A 17,579-nucleotide genomic window follows, 5' to 3' on the forward strand; every position below is an offset into this window, starting at 1 on the left:
TGTTTTAGCCTCCAGTCCCCTAATCATCTTTGTTGCTCTTTTCTGCACTCTTTAGACAATCAGTAAGAGTAACAGTAACAGTAACAGTTACAGAGTTGGAAGGGACTTTAGAGGTCATCTAGTCCAACCCCTTGCTCACACAGGAGACCTGTATTAGGGATTCGAACTGCTGAACCACCGACCTTTTTGATTGACAAGCTCAGTGTTTTAGCCACTTAGTCAGGCTTTCTAGAGTCTCAACATCTTTTTTGAGGCAGGTTCCATTCTCAGATTTTACAACTGGAGTAAACTCCAGCGCGAGATGAATATTACGGTGGCTTCAAACCTGCATGGGCTTTTCTGAACATTGAGATGAGCAGATTTCCAGCAAAGGCCAGTCTCAGATATTAGATTTGGGAAGGAGAAGATTTCTTCCTCTACCTCCTACCCGAAATGGCCTGGCGAACAAGTAAGGAAGAAGCCTCAGAGCTTGGAAGTGCTGGAGATCCAATGGGGCCACCTGGTTTGATCTGGTCCTTACAGTGGGCACTTTGGGATATTAGGACCACCCTTTCAATGTCTCGTAGAATCCTACGGCTGGAAGGACCCAGGAAGATCTTGGAAGTCTTCTAATCTAACCCTTTGCCCGAGACAGGTCTTTTCATTCCATCTCAAACAAACACTTGTCCAATCTTTTATGCTAAACCTCCAGCAATGGAGCATTCACAACTCTCCTGGAGGCAAGTCCCAAAAGGGGTTTTTCAGGAGGCAACTGGACTTTCTGGGGGGTTTTTTTGAAGATGTTTCGCTTCTCATCTAAGAAGCGTCTTCAGCTCTGACAGGATAGTGGAGAATGGAAGGATTTACATTCCTTGCAGACAGCTGGTCATTTGCATCCTTTTAGAGAGACGTCGAGGCCACTTGGAGGTTTACCTGTGTCCTCAGGGCCACCCGAGTGGTGCAAATGGTTCCTGTAGCTTGCAATTATTTTCTCTGGAAATCCATTCCTACTCCCACACCATTCAAAGGACGTTCATCCCTTTAAAAGGATGCAAATGACCAGCTGTCTGCAAGGAATATACCGTATTTTTTGGAGTATAAGACGCACCTACCTTTTTTGGTTAGGAAAAGAAGAAAAAGAAATCTCCCTCTGCCTCTGGGCAATTTTGCCTCGTTGTAGCAAACAACAAACAGCCTGCTTTACTTTCATTTTCGTTTTCAGCGTAGCTTGATTAGCACAAGGGGAAAAGAAAAATCTGCTCCAGCAATTTACCTCCACCAATTTACCTCCTGTGCAGAGCCCTGCACAAAACAGCTGAGAGCAAATCAGCTAAGAGTCGGGAGGCCGATCCAATCAACTTGTGCTAATTAGGCTGTGCTGAAGCTGAAAGGAGCTGTTTCTTCTTGCTGTTTGCTTGCAAGGAGGTAACTGCTGCGAGGCAGAGGCCAAAGGGTAGGGGCCAGTGGATGGGCGGGTCTACATTCGGTTTATTTATTTATTTATTTATTTATTTATTTATTTATTTATTTCTTAGATTTCTATGCCGCCCTTCTCCCATAGGACTCGGGGCGGATCACAGAATAAAAAACATATAACAATAAATAAAACTAAAAACATCCCAATGTAAAAACCCCAACAACTAAAATCTCATAACAGATCAGGGAATTTGCTGAAAAAGCCATGTCTTCAGTTCGGCGCAGAAAGCGCGGAGGTCGGGGGCCGTCCGAAGCCCGGTGGGTAATTCAATCCAGAGGGTCGGTGCAGCCATCGAGAACGCCCTCATCCTGGGGGCCACCAGCCAACATTGTCTGGCCGATGGCACCCGGAGGAGGGCAGTCCTATGTGACCGGACTGGGCGGTGGGAGGCCGGTAGGAGGTGGTCCTGCAAGTACCCCAGGCCCATGCCATGTAGGGCTTTATAGGTCAAGACCAGCACCTGGAAGCGGATCCGAAGTGTTGTGGATTAATTAGACCAACACAACTTTTCTGAGTTAATCAGAGACAATGTATATTGCGCAATCGGTTCAAAGCTAGTTTGTACATGAAGCGTTGAACAAAGACAGAACCTCGTTACCATGGTTTTATACCCTTCTAAGACAAAGGATTCTGCTAACACAGCAGTTTATGTGGTCATATAAACAGCCTTGGTAGTACAGGGGTTTAAGGCACCCTGTTATTAAGCTGGTTATTAAGACCAGCTGCCTGCAATTACTGCAGGGTTGGAATCTCGCCAAGGCTCAAGGTTGACTCAGCCTTCCATCCTTTCTAAGGTAGGTAAAATGAGGACCCAGATTGTGGGGGCAATAAGCTGACTTTGTATAAATATGCAAAAGTATGAAGGCTATTGCTTAACGCCTTGTAAGCCGCCCTGAGTCTTCGGAGAAGGGCGGCATATAAATCAAATTAATATATATATATATATACATTTGTTATATTTAATTGACATTTCCTAATTACTAAGTTTCATATTATTCTTTGCCAACAGTCATAATTCTTCTTGTAAATCACTGAAGCATAGATTCAAATTATCTCTTGTTAATATTACATGTGGTCATACTTGATCTCTTTAACCTTCAAACTGTATATCACCAAAATGTCTCTATCTCTGACAACTGAGGGGCCCCTTCTTCTGAATGTTTCTACTTCAAAGGAACTCTCTGCCTTTGTACTGTCTCAACTGAATAAGCACATTTTCTTTCCTACAATACTATGAATAAAGAGGGCCCCTCAGTGATCATTTAGCTGAACCCGCTTACCTACATTAGAAGGGCCACCGGGAACCAGTGCAGCTTGCGCAGGAGAGGTGTTACACGGGAGTATGAGACGCACCTAAATTTTCACCCCCTTTTAGGGGGGGAAAAAGGTGCGTCGTCTACTCCGAAAAATATGGTAAATCATTCTATTCCCCATTATCCTATCACAACTGAAGAAGCTTCTTGGATGAGAAGCTAAATATCTTCAACGAAAAGAAGAAGAAGAAGGGGGGGGAAAAAACACACCAGAAAGTTCAGTTGCCTCCTGAAAAAGCACCTTTGGGACAACCATGACTTGGATGATGGAAAATCTCTACAGATTCCTGGAGCCAAGCTGCTCTATTGATTAATTCTTCTCATTAGGGAATTGCTCCAAGGGGGAGATTGTTCCCAAGGAGAATGCTGGACACTTTCTAAAGATGTTGCACTGTTTAGAGTGAGGTTCTCTCCAGCTGTCACCGACATGGGGTGTGGAAATGGTGTTCATTTTTACATTCTGTTCTCCAGCCACGGAAACAAAAAGATTTTTAAATAGATTGTTTCTGTTCCTGGAGAACAGAAAGTGAATTTAACGCAAGTTCTACAAGCCGTGTCTGTGGTAGAATAGAATAGTGTAGTGTAGTGTAGTGTAGTGTAGTGTAGTGTAGTGTAGTGTAGTGTAGTGTAGTGTAGTGTAGTGTAGTGTAGTGTAGTGTAGTGTAGTGGAATGGAATGGAATGGAATAGAATAGAATAGAATAGAATAGAATAGAATAGAATAGAATAGAATAGAATAGAATAGAATAGAATGCAGAATAGAATAGAATAGAATGGAATGGAAGGGAAGGGAAGGGAAGGGAACGGAACGGAACGGAACGGAACAGAACAGAACAGAATAGAATAGAGAAGAAAGAGATTGGATAGAATGGAATGGAATGGAATGGAATGGACTGGACTGGACTGGAATGGAATGGAATGGAACGGAAGGGAACGGAACGGAATAGAATAGAAAAGAAAGAGATTGGATAGAATGGAATGGAATGGAATGGAATGGACTGGACTGGAATGGAATGGAATGGAACGGAACGGAACGGAACGGAACGGAATAGAATAGAAAAGAAAGAGATTGGAATAGAATAGAATAGAATAGAATAGAATAGAATAGAATAGAATAGAATAGAATAGAATAGAAAGAGATTGGAATAGAATAGAATTGGAATGGAATGAAATGAAATGAAATGAAATGAAATGGAATGGAATGGAATAGAATAGAATAGAATAGAATAGAGTAGAATAGAATAGAATAGAGTAGAGTAGAGTAGAATAGAATAGAATAGAATAGAATAGAATAGAATAGAATAGAATAGAATAGAATAGAAAGAGATTGGAATAGAATGGAATAGAATAGAATAGAATAGAATAGAATAGAATAGAATGGAATGGAATGGAATGGAATGGAATGGAATGGAATAGAATAGAATAGAATAGAATAGAATAGAATAGAATAGAATAGAATAGAATGGAATGGAATGGAATGGAATGGAATGAAATGGAATGGAATGGAATGGAATGGAATAGAATAGAATAGAATAGAATAGAATAGAGTAGAATAGAATAGAGTAGAGTAGAGTAGAATAGAATAGAATAGAATAGAATAGAATAGAATAGAATAGAATAGAATAGAATAGAAAGAGATTGGAATAGAATGGAATAGAATGGAATAGAATAGAATAGAATAGAATAGAATAGAATAGAATAGAATGGAATGGAATGGAATGGAATGGAATGAAATGGAATGGAATGGAATGGAATGGAATAGAATAGAATAGAATAGAATAGAATAGAATAGAATAGAAAGAGATTGGAATAGAATAGAATAGAATAGAATAGAATAGAATAGAATAGAATAGAATAGAATAGAATAGAATAGAATAGAATAACAGATCTTCTAGTCCCGTGATGGCGAACCTATGGCATAGGTGCCACAGGTGGCATGTGGAGCCATCTCTGCGGGCACGCAAGATGTTTCCCTAGGTCAGCTCCACCACACATGCGTGCATGCCTCCTGCCATCCAGCTGACTGGTCTGCGGAGATGCCCGTGCATGTGTGTGGGGAACTGGGCGGGGGGCAAGGGGGGTCGTGCGCACATGCACAGGGGGCCGGGGGATGTGGCGCACCCCCCCATGCCCCATTTTGGGCCTAGCAGCCTTCCCTGAAGCCTTCTGGGACCAAAAACGGGCCGGGGGGCACGCACATGTGTGGCAGGGGCGGGGGAGCGTGGGGGTGGGGGAGTCAGGCATGCATGCGCAGGGGGGAGGGGAAACACAGGAGGGTGCACATGCATGTGCAGGGGGGCAGGGCACTCAGGAGGCATTGCATTATGGGTGTGGGCACCCGAGGAAAAAAAGGTTAGCCATCACTGTTCTAGTCAGGAAATTTCTCCTTAGTTCTAAGTTGCTTCTCTCCTTGATTAGTTTCCACTCATTGCTTCTTGTCCTACCCTCAGGGGCTTTGGAGAATAGGTGGACCCCCTCTTCTTTGTGGGAGCCCCTGAGACCCCTGTGGAGTCTCTAACAATGCTTCTAACTCTAAGCACATAGCGCTTATAAGCAGTATCCTGAATGACAGGAAGCGAGCTTCCTGTAATCTTCTCCACTGTCCTCACCCCTCTCTGTATGGACTTTCTATCTGAGGCATTATTGAGTAACTATCGTATCAGCAATTTCTGGTTAAGGCCAGTTTTTAGCGTAGTAGGGGTCCCTGATCCTAGCTCCTACATACAGTTCCCACACTTCAGCCTAGCTCAGGAGATTAGAAATATATTCAGTGTATTTTCTTCACAGACTAGCATGTCTTCTGCAGTTGCTATAAAAACAATAGTTTCTGTTTCCCACAAAGACAGAAGTCGCTATATCTGGGATCCCAAAAACGACTCAGAAAGCTGGACAGGCGTCAGGAACCTCTTTTCATCCTGCAGAGTTGGTGACGAGGGGCTTCTTTTTTTTTACATCGTGGCAACCAAAGCTGGATGCAAATATTTCAAGTGTGGCCCTTACCAAGGCATTATAAAGTGGTATTAACACTTTACATGATCTAGATCAGTGATGGCTAACCTTTTTGCCATTGTGTGCCAAAAGCGGGGGGAGCACGGGTGTGTGTGTGTGTGTCGCACACACATGTGCCCTCACCCATAATTCAATGCGCCTCACCCCCCACCGCACATGTGCGTGCGACCCCCCCCCCTGTACTCCCCCCGCTTTTGGCATGCAATGGCATGGTGGGACCGGAAGGCCGGTTTTTCACTCTCCCCAGGCTCCAGAACCTTTCTAGGAGCCTGGGGAGAGCGAAAATGCCCTCTGGAGGCTAGAAATGGCCCATTTGCTGACTTCCGGAAGGCCGAAAATCAGCTGGCTGGCGCACGCATGCCCGCCAGAGCTGACCTAGGGCAATGCTTGCATGCCCACCAATATGGCTCCGTGTGCCAGCTGTGGCACTCGTGCCATAGATTCACCATCATGGATCTAGATTCTATCCGTCTGTTTATGCAGTCCACCCTGCTTACATGCCTTCACCATTTTTAGGTATGAAGGCTTTGTCCTAATCTCACATTGGCCCCTTAACATTTGATGGAGGGAGGGAGGGAGGGAGGGAGGGAGGGAGGGAGGGAGGGAGGGAGATGTTCCCAGCCAACCAAGAGACATGTGGGAACCATCCCATGTTCAGAAGCTGAGTCTTTCTGACCAAAGACAGTCTGTATTTTCTCTGAGGAACATCAAGGAATTTGCAGAGTAACCCTTGAGTAGCAAGGATGTGCACATGAAAGTGATTGAGAGTAGTTACAAATAAACACAGTCACCACACAGATACACTGAATTGTGTTTACTTTCAGGAAATAGTAAGGCACAGTCCAATAAACAGTCTAGGTCATACACATATAAAGCAGAAGATAGTCAAAACGACAGTCCAGGGATAATCCAATAGCAAAGTCTTCTTACCAGTTGTCGTAGTCATTCACAATAAACAGTTCTTCTGGATTTGCAAACAGAAGCATACAGAGATATCAGAGAGCAAGAACAGCAAAGAGAAACAAACCATGTTTCTAGCTCCCTCTTAAGGACATTGGCTACAGAGCTAACCAATCAGGACACAGTATGATGCAAGAAAGCAGTCTTAAAGCTACACTGATGGCTTATATATTGCCAACCCAACAAGTTAGGTAGTAATCATTTCCTAACAGGACGTCTCTCAATTTCTCCCTCAGCCGAGCCAATCCAGCTTGTGATTCATGGCCCCCCAGGCAGAGTCACAGCAGGAAGTTGGGCCTTCTTCAATTGCTCTGCAGAGGGATTACACACCTATCCAGAAGTATTCATGTGGCGGAAAGATGGGGAAGCTTTATGGTTTAGGCCCATTGTCATTAAGGCTTCTACACAACCGTCTATCACGTACCGAATGGAGACCATGACCAAGCTTGAACAAGGAGATGTGAAATCACAGTTGACCTGCCACATCCAAGAAACTCTCAGGACGGCTCCTCTACAGCAGTCCTTCTCGCTTGGTGATTTCCTAAGAGGTAGGTGAGCTCTGGGTTGTAGAGAACAACAAAGTCATTGAGTCTAGGGATGGCAGAGGGTCCTGTTGTGGCCCCGCCCTCTGAGCCTGTCCCATCGGAGGAAGAAAGCTCCGAGCATGAGGAAGAGGAGTCAGCCAGGCCTCCCTCTCCAGGCCCCTCCCCTCTGGCATTGTCTCAGGTGCCGGCCGAGGGAGAGGAGATCAGTAGGGAGACAGGTGGCTCGGATCAGAGTGATGAAGAAACATCATTCCTGGACGCACGCCTCCGAAGGCGTGATAAACGTTTGCAGCAGCTTAGGAGGCGTGCTAGGGATTAGAACTGAGTCACTGGACCACACCCCAGAGACTATATAATAGAGGGTGGTGGTCAGTGATCCTTGTGACGAACAAAGCAAACCTTGAATAGTCACTAAAGCCTCGTCTGGAATTGCTGAGAGAAAGATTTCTTGTCGGACATTTGGACTCTTGAGTATTTATCTTTCTGTTTTACTGTGAAAATAAAGGCACTTGGCAGACGGTGTGTCTATCACTGCCAAGTGGGAGATAAAGAAACTGGGTGCATTCCAAAGTGTTTCCTTAACCCTCAGCTGGCTGTGTTTGTGTGTGTGTGGGTATGGGGACAGATCAGGTCCCCCCACGGCAGAGGGAATGGCACCAGACAAACCCAGGTTCTTGTCCCATAGAAGTGAACTGCGACCACTCAATCTCAACCCAAGCTACCTCACAGGACTATGGCCGTGGGCAGCCGAACTTTAGAAAGATCTTCCATCTCTGGCTCCTTCCTGAGGGACCAAGGCCAAGTTCAGTAGAGTCCCAGATGGTGAAATATATATATATATATCAGTGGTGGGATTCAATTTTTTTTTACTGCCGGTTCTGTGGGCGTGGCTTGGTGGGCATGGTGTGGCTTGATGGGCATGGCAGGGGAAGGATACTGTAAAATCTCCATTCCCACTCCACTCCAGAGGAAGGATACTGTAAAATCCCCATTCCCACCCCACTCCAGAGGAAGGATACTGTAAAATCCCCATTCCCACCCCACTCCAGGGGAAGGATACTGTAAAAGCTCCATTCCCACTCCACTCCAGAGGAAGGATACTGTAAAATCCCCATTCCCACCCCACTCCAGAGGAAGGATACTGTAAAATCTCCATTCCCATCCCACTCCAGAGGAAGGATACTGTAAAATCTCCATTCCCATCCCACTCCAGGGGAAGGATACTGTAGAATCTCCATTCCCATCCCACTCCAGAGGAAGGATACTGTAGAATCTCCATTCCCACCCCACTCCAGAGGAAGGATACTGTAAAATCTCCATTCCCACCCCACTCCAGGGGAAGGATACTGTAAAATCTCCAGTCCCACCCCACTCCAGGGGAAGGATACTGCAAAATCCCCATTTCCTCCCGATCAGCTGGAACTCTGGAGGCAGAGAATAGATGGGGGCGGGGCCAGTCAGAATTTTTACTACCGGTTCTCCGAACTACTCAAAATTTCCGCTACCGGTTCTCCAGAACTGGCCAGAACCTGCTGAAACCCACCTCATCAGTTTGGCCTTCGAGCCCCTTTGCAGGAGCCACGGATCTGAAGCTGTTTTCTTTTCTTTTTTAAAAAATATGTTTTTATTAGGTTTATTTATTTATTTATTTTATTTATTATTATTAAATTTCTATACCGCCCTTCTCCCGAAGGACTCAGGGCGGTGAACAGCCACAAGATAAAACACATAAATACAAAAATTTAAAATAGATTAAAAACTAAAAATTAAATAATTTGGCTGAATTTAAAATACCCCATACTTTAAAACAAATTAAAAATTTACATTTAAAAAGGGGAGAAGATTTAGGCCAGGCCAGGTTATAAAACATTAAAAAATACAAAAGCAAATAAGAGGACAGGGAGAGGGAAGGGGAAAGAAAAGTGAGGAAGGGTAAGGAAAGAAAAAGAAGCATTGACTTCCGACTCCCTCTGTCACAGTAGAATAAGGCATAGAATAGAATAACAGAGTTGGAAGGGACCTTGGAGGTCTTCTAGTCCAACCCCCTGCTTAGAGGCAGGAAACCCTACACCCTTATCCAATCTCTTCTTAAAAACTTCCAGTGTTGGAGCATTAACATCTGGAGGCAAGTTGTTCCACTGATTAATTGTTCTCATTGTCAGGAAATTTCTCCTTAGTTCTAAGTTGCTTCTCTCCTTGACGAGTTTCCACCCGTTGCTTCTTCTCCTACCCTCAGGAGCTTTGGAGAATAATAGCTTGACTCCCTCTTCTTTGGGGCAACCCCTGAGATATTGAAACACTGCTATCATGTCTCCCCTAGTCTAAGGTGACCAGACGTCCCGCTTTTGGCGGGACAGTCCCGCTTTTGAGCAATTTGTCCCGCGTCCCGTGGCGTTTTAAAAAAGTTCCGATTTTTCATTCTGCCTCCTGAATCCCCGCTGCTGGCTAGAGGGAAAAAACCTGTTTAAACTCTTGCCGCGGGGCTTCAAAGGGCCGCCCTACGTTAATTAGCTCGGCTTCCCCCTCTCAGCTGATTTGCACAGGGCTCTGCTCTTGCTAAATTGCTCAGTTTTTTTTTCCTCTTTGTGCAAACCAAGCTCAAAACGAAACTGAAAGTAAAACAGGCTGTTGGCTTTGCGGTTTGCTTGCAACGTTGGAAAATTAGGCAGCAGATTTATTTTCCTTTTCCTCACCAAAAAAGGTAAGTGCAAACAATGGAAAATTATTTAGGGCAAAAGAGGAGAGTTCAAGATTTTAAAACACAAAAGAAAAAAAAGCTCTTTTTAACTAGGGAATTGTAATAATTGAGATATTATTAATTGTATACTGTGTTGAAAGCAGAAATGGTTAAGTTGTGGTTTGGAGGAATATATGGGGGAAATTATTTGGTTTATTATTATTGGTAAGTATAATTAATTGATTTGTAAGAAATTGGATTGCATGGAAATAATTGGAATATTCATGTTCATATTGATTAATATACAAAAAAGATAGTTATATAACTAATTGATTTATATTAAAATGTTGAATTTGTATTAAACAACTGTATTACATAATTACATAATTAACCAATGTGAGGATGGATATAAAAATAGATGACAATGGGAAGGGGTATAAAATAGAATAGAAGGGAAAAATTGAATTTGATTAAGATTAGAGATGAGGATGAAGGGTAATATTGTTTTTTTAAAAAAATAGATGAGGAATAAATATGGCAAAAAGGAAATATAGAAATTATAAATTTAATTGAAATGACTAAACACTGTTTAAATTTGTGAACCAGCCAAATATTCTGTTCAAAGAAAACACATTGTATGTATGTGTATTTCTAATTATTGCTATTTATTCATATTTGTTCTCTTTTATTCTTTAAAGTTTAACAATTCATTCTTTATCTTAATATCTTTATATTTGTTTGGGGTTGGCTTTCTTCCCTTTCATCTTTTTTATTGTACAGCAATCTTTCTCCTCAAATCTACCACCTCTCTTTTCTTTCCTTCTTACTTTCTCTTCCCCCCCTCTTCTTCTCCTCCCTACTTCCTCTTCCTTTCTCCTTCTCCTCCTCTCTTCCTCCCTCTCTTACCCTCACTCCTACTCTAATTTCCCTTCCCTTCCTTCATCCCTCTCTATTGCTGTAATCCTTTAATGCATATGGACTACTCAGAGGGCTGAAAAAGTTATTTTTGACTGGTCCTCACACTTTTGGCCAGTCCTCGAACTTACGACTGTCCTTACATTTTACATTTTTGCCCTATCTTGTCATCATGGTGAAGAGAAGCAGTTGTGAAATGAGTGACGTGGTTGTTAAGAATGCTGCACGGGCATAAATGTGAGGATGGTCATAAGTGTGAGGACCAGTCAAAAGTGTGAGGACCTGTCAGAAATGACTTTCCAGCCCTCTGAGTAGTCCCTATACACATAGCCATGGCCACCCGGTCACATGACCAGCTAGCCATGCCCACCCAGTCACATGACCAGCTAGCCACGCCCACAAAATAAGCCACGCCCACAATGTCCCTCTTTACCAATGTTAAAATCTGGTCACCTTACCCTAGTCCTTCTTTTCATGAAACTAGACAGACCCAGTTCCTGCAACCGTTTTTCATATCTTTTAGCCTCCAGTCCCCTAATCATCTTTGTGGCTCTTCTCTGCATCTTTCTAGAGTCTCAACATCTTTTTTACATCGTGATGACCAAAACTGAATGCAAGTGTGGCCTTACCAAGCCTTTTAAAGTGGTATTAACACTTCACGTGATCTTGATTCTATCCCTCTGTTAATGCAGCCTAGATCTGTGTTGGCTTTTCTGGTAGCTGCTGCACACGGCTGGCTCAGATTTAAACAATTGTCCACTAGAACTCCAAGATCCCTCTCACAGTTACTACTATTGGGTAAGATACCCAGGGGTGGGTTCTAAATTTTTTTACTACCGGTTCTGTGGGCGTGGCTTATTTTGTGGGTGTGGCTTGAAGGTCATGTGACTAGGTGGGCGTGGCTAGCTGGTCAGAGTCATTTCTGGAAGGTCCTCGCACTTACGACCAGTCCTCGCACTTACGACCCGACTCATTTGTTTTCTTTTAACACTGATCAGCTGTAGGGCGGCCCTTTGAAGCCTCTCGGCAAGAGTTTAAACAGTTTTTTTTCCCTCTAGTCATCAGCTGGGACTCAGGAGGCAGCAATAGATTGGGGGTGGGGCCAAATAAAAGGTAAGAATAACGTGGGTGGGTGGGTGGGAGGGGAGGAGAACCGGTTCGGTGACGTCATATCGTCACCGCTACCGGCTCGGCCGAACCGGACCGAACTGGGAGGAACCCACCACTGAAGATACCACATATACTGTACCTGGGCATTTTGTTTTTCTTCCCTAAATTGCCTAAGGCATTAACAACATAACAATCATAACTTTTTGTTTTACCATAATAGTATTATTTCTACAAAAATCTATCAGTCTAATCTGTAAAACAAGTGGTGAAATCCAAATTTTTTTACTACCTGTTCTGTGGGCATGGCTTGGTGGGCATGGTGTGGCTTGGTGGGCGTGGCAGGGGAAGGATACTGCAAAATCTCCATTCCCACCCCACTCCAGGGGAAAGATACTGCAAAATCCCCATTCCCTCCCCGGGAAGGATACTGCAAAATCTCCATTCCCATCCCACTCTGGGACCAGCCAGAGGTGGTAATTGCCGGTTCTCTGAACTGCTCAAAATTTTCGCTACCGGTTCTCCAGAACCTGCTGGATTTCACCCCTGTGTAAAACCCAGAATTAAAGTTTCATTCTTTTCCACATCAAGCACGAAGTTCAGAAGCGGTTTCCATGTGGAAACAAAAGTACTTATGTTCTTTTTCTTTAATCAAAGTGGTCAATTTTGCCATTTCAGCCAACTCCATCAGCTTCTGCAACCATTCTTCCGTGGTAGGAATCGAAGTGTCCTTCCATTTTTGTGCATACAATAGTCTTACTGCTGTCAACATATATAATAACGAAGTTCCAAACTTTTTCTCCAATTCTTTTTTCCATTAGACCCAAGAGGAAAAGATGTGGTTTCACATTTATCTCCATTTTCAGGATTTTCTGTCTTAAGATATGAATCATAGTCCCTTTTTTTTTTCTTTATCACATGTCCACCATAAATGGTAAAAGTCACCTTCTTTGTTTTTTACATTTCCAACATACATTTGACATACCTTTAGACATCTTAGATAACTTCTCTGGTGTTAAATACCAATGATACATCATCTTGTAAAAATTCTCTTTTAGATTATAATTCAATGTGCATTTTTAAACCCCTCATCCCAGGGGTGAAATGCTCCCGGTTTGGACCAAATTGCCCGATCCGGTAGCGATGGCGGGGGGTGGTTCGGAGAACTGGTAGCAAAAATCCCTGCCCCCGCCCTCCATGCCCAGCTGAGCCGCACGATCATCAGAGGCTTTTTAAAAAAACTTTTAAAAGCATTTTTTCTACAACCTCTTCCGACGAAAAAATGCTTTTAAAAGTAAAAAAAAAAAAAGCCTCTGATGATCACACAGCTCAGCTGGGATTGTCAGAGGCTTTTCAAAGCATTTTTTTCTGCAACCTCTTGGCCGAAGAGGTGGTAAAAAAAAAAGCTTTGAAAAGTCTCTGACGATCCCAGCTGCCTGATTGGCAGAGGATTTTCAAAGCATTTTTTAAACAGCCTCTCTCTGACGATCCCAGCTGAGTTGCCTGATCGGCAGAGGCTTTTCAAAGCACTAGAAAAAATGCTTTGAAAATTAAAAAAAAAGCCTCTGATGATCGCGCGGCTCAACTGGGATCCTCAGAGGCTTTTCAAAGCATTTTTTTCTGCAACCTCTTGGCCGAAGAGGTGGTAAAAAAAATGCTTTGAAAAGTCTCTGACAATCCCAGCTGAGTTGCCTGATCGGCAGAGGCTTTTCAAAGCATTAGAAAAAATGCTTTGAAAATTTAAAAAAAAAAAGCCTCTGATGATCGCGCGGCTCAGCTGGGATCCTCAGAGGCTTTTCAAAGCATTTTTTTCTGCAACCTCTTGGCCGAAGAGGTGGTAAAAAAAAATGCTTTGAAAAGTCTCTGACGATCCCAGCTGAGTTGCCTGATCGGCAGAGGCTTTTCAAAGCATTAGAAAAAATGCTTTGAAAATTTTTTAAAAAAAGCCTCTGATGATCGCGCGGCTCAGCTGGGATCCTCAGAGGCTTTTCAAAGCATTTTTTTCTGCAACCTCTTGGCCGAAGAGGTGGTAAAAAAAATGCTTTGAAAAGTCTCTGACGATCCCAGCTTAGTTGCCTGAGGGGCAGAGGCTTTTCAAAGCATTAGAAAAAATGCTTTGAAAAGTTAAAAAAAAAAAAGTTGGCCACACCCACCCCAGTCACATTACCCCACAACCACCAAGCCACACCCACAGAACCGGTAGTAACAAATTTTACATTTCATCCCTGCCTCGTCCACATGTTTTCCCATCGTTCAAGCATCACATTATATCCAGAGTTGGCTGCAGGGGGTTCGCAGGGGTTCGGGAGAACCTCTAGCTAAGATTCTGTGCAATTCGGAGAACCCCCAAATCCCACTCCTAGCTGGCCCCTTCCACCCCACCGCTCCCAGGAGTCCCCACGCGACCCGTTTTGGATGCAGATAAGTGCAGGGTATGCGCGGAGGCTCAGGGAGAGCGAAAAACGAGCCTACCGGAGGGCCTCCAGATCCTGGGGAGGCCATTTTTGCCCTCCCAGAAGCTCGAGAAAAGCCTCCGGAGCCCGGGGAGGGCAAAAATGTCCCTCCCATGGTGCAGGAGGCCGACTAGGCCTTGTCCACCATGGACACGCCCACCCAGCAAGCGGGCAGAGAACCCCTTGCTAAAATTTTTAAAGCCCACCCCGATTATCCGCACTTTCCGTAAGGCCCTGAAGACGTTTTTATTTCAGCAAGCCAGCCTGGCCTGAATAGGTTTTATGGGTTAGTTTTTTAATTGTATAGTTTGGGGTTTTAAATTGGGAGGCCGATTAATTTAATTTATTTTTAGTTATCTTAACTTTTATATTGTATGTTATTTTAATTTTCGGCTGTTCACCGCCCTGAGTCCCTTCGGGGAGAAGGGCGGGATATAAATTCAATAAATAATAATAATAATAATAATAATAATAATAATAATAATAATAATAATAATAATAATAATATCCAAAATTCCTTGCCCACTGAATCATACCATTTGGAAATTTGAATTTGGAAAATGGGCATTAAAAGGGTTTTTAATGGGATTTTTAAATTTTATAGACTTGGGGTTTTAAAATGGGAGGCCGATTGATTTAATCTTTTTAATTATCTTAACTTTTGTATTGTATGTATTTTAATTTTGGCTGTTCACCGCCCTGAGTCCCCTTGGGAGAAGGGCGGTATACAAATTAAATAAATAAATAAATAAATGTGAAATTTTGTATGATTCAGGGGGGCTGAAGCTCTTCTGACTGATCTCTTTGGCTCTCTTCTTTGTTCAGTTCCTCCCAAAGTACATCTGGAGATCAACCCACCTTCTCCTGTCCATCCGAATGCCTCAGTGACGGTCACTTGCAACGTAGACAGTTTTTACCCAGATGATGCAAAAGTGGAGTTGTTTTCCATGGATGCTCCAAACAGGAAAGGAACGGTTGCCCTGAGGACCTTAAATACCGACGGGACCTTTTCTCTGAAGACCTCCTTGGAGGTGATGGTCACTGAAGACGGGAATTCCTCCACGTACCTTTGCCAGGTTCAGCATAATTCCCAGCCTCTAGTCAATGAAACAATGACACTCTTCATTATGAGGCAATTTAAAGACGACAGAAGTCGGGGTGGTGATCCAGAATGTAAGTATGGACCTTCAGAACTTTGTTTCTGAGGATTTATTAACATACAACTGGCAGAGTTTCCCCCACCCCCCCATATTTGTTTTATACTATATATAATATAGTATAAAACCTCGGCTGAAGAGGTTGTTAAAAAAATGCTTTTAAAAGCCTCTGACGGTCAGGCAACTCAGCTGGGATCGTCAGAGGCTTTTAAAAGCATTTTTTTTCTACAACCTCAAAGAGGTTGCAGAAAAAAAAATGCTTTTAAAAGCCTCTGACGATCCCAGCTGAGCCGCGCGATCATCAGAGGCTTTTCTTTTTACTTTTCAAAGCGTTTTTTCGGCCGAAGAGGTTGTAGAAAAAATGCTTTTAAAAATAATTTTTTAAAAAAGCCTCTGATGATCGCGCGGCTCAGCTGGGCATGCGGGGGGGGCAGGGATTTTTGCTACCGGTTCTCCGAACCACCCGCCTCCATCGCTACCGGATCGGTCGATCCGGTCCGAACCGGGAGCATTTCACCCCTGCAGTGGGGACCCTTTAATAGTCGTAAGGCTGCTACTATTGAAGAATGGACATTAAAAGTAGCTAATTTGGCGGAGACGGCTAAAATTTCTGCATATTTGAAGGACCGTTCGAATGAAAGATATGTACTGGAATGGAGAAGATGGATTGAATATATACAAAACAAATACGGGACTAAAAAGTTGCAAATAGCTTATGAATGAAATATTTCGATGATTTTTCTTTTTATTTCGATATTTTAGTATCTATGGCGGAGTTAAAGAGTAAGGGGAAGTTAAGAGTTTATAGTTAGTTTGCTTATGTTAGATTATGTTTGTTAAATGCAATACCCTGCATTTTGCTCTGGGAAGTCGGGGGTGGGGGAGGGAGAGGGGAAGGGGTGGGGGAAGGGGGGGAATTTGTTTGTAAAACATTTTATAACTTTTCAATAAAAAAAAAAATAGTCCTAAGCTCAAGAACTGGTGATAAGTCATTTTTTTCACCATTGTAACTTCGAACAGACATCATACGAATAGTCGTAAGGATTGCCTGTAGCTTGAATGAAGATAGTTGATCTCATGCAGGCGAGATCATTTGATTTCAATCGTGAATGGTTATGTTGGTTATGATAAATCAAAATAATCCATGGTCTTTTCTCCACAGGCTCACAGCAACAATCCCTCCTTGTTCTCTGCATTGCACTTTTCCTGAGCAAAGCAGCCATCCTTCTTTTCGTGTCTTGCCTCTTCCTAGTAAAAGTGTGTGGATGCAAGAGGACAAAACCTCCTTCTGGAACATTCTAGGAAGTGACACAGTCTGGAACTTCAGTTTAGGGACTCCTGCTCCCGACAGATTTTTCAGGATGAGAATGGATCCCTTTAAGACAGTGTTTCCCAAACTTGGCTATTTTAAGATGCATGGACTTCAATTCCCAGAATTCCCCAACCAGTATGCCTGGTTGAGGAATTCTGGGAGTTGAAGTCCATACATCTTCAAAGGGTCAAGTTTGGGAAACACTGCTTAGGAAATCAATAATAATAATATTATTAAAATGCTTGTATCATGAGCGGTTCACTCTCCCAAATGTATAAAGTTCTAAGCAGTGGTGAAATGTAAAATTTGTTACTACCGGTTCCGTGGGTATGGCTTGGTGGGTGGGTAATGTGACTGGGTGGGCGTGGCCAACTTTTTTTAAAAAAAACTTTTAAAAGTATTTTTTCTACAATGTCTTCGGCCAAAGAGGTTGTAGAAAAAATGATTTTAAAAGCCTCTGATGATCCCAGCTGAGCAGTGCGATCATCAGAGGCTTTTTTTTTTCTTTTAAAAGCAGTTTTCGGCCGAAGAGTTTGTAGAAAAAATGCTTTTAAAAGTAAAAAAAAAAAAAGCCTCTGATGATTGCGCGGCTCAGCTGGGATCGTCAAAGGCTTTTAAAAGAAAAAAAACCCCTTTTTTTTCTTTTAAATGCCTCTGACGATCCAAGGCTTTTTTT

The 17,579-nt window shown here is 43.1% G+C and overlaps 1 pseudogene; it reads left to right on the top strand.

Annotated features, from left to right (window-relative positions):
• The window catches only part of LOC139315111 (signal-regulatory protein beta-1-like), a 32,753-nt pseudogene extending 15,830 nt beyond the window's left edge, over positions 1 to 16,923 (top strand).
• Positions 16,924 to 17,579: the final 656 nt, after the last annotated feature.

This window comes from Pituophis catenifer, unplaced genomic scaffold, assembly GCF_029215685.1.
Source record: "Pituophis catenifer annectens isolate HBS135680 unplaced genomic scaffold, rPitCat1.0.hap2 SCAF_3, whole genome shotgun sequence".
Taxonomy (NCBI): Eukaryota; Metazoa; Chordata; class Lepidosauria; order Squamata; family Colubridae; genus Pituophis; species Pituophis catenifer.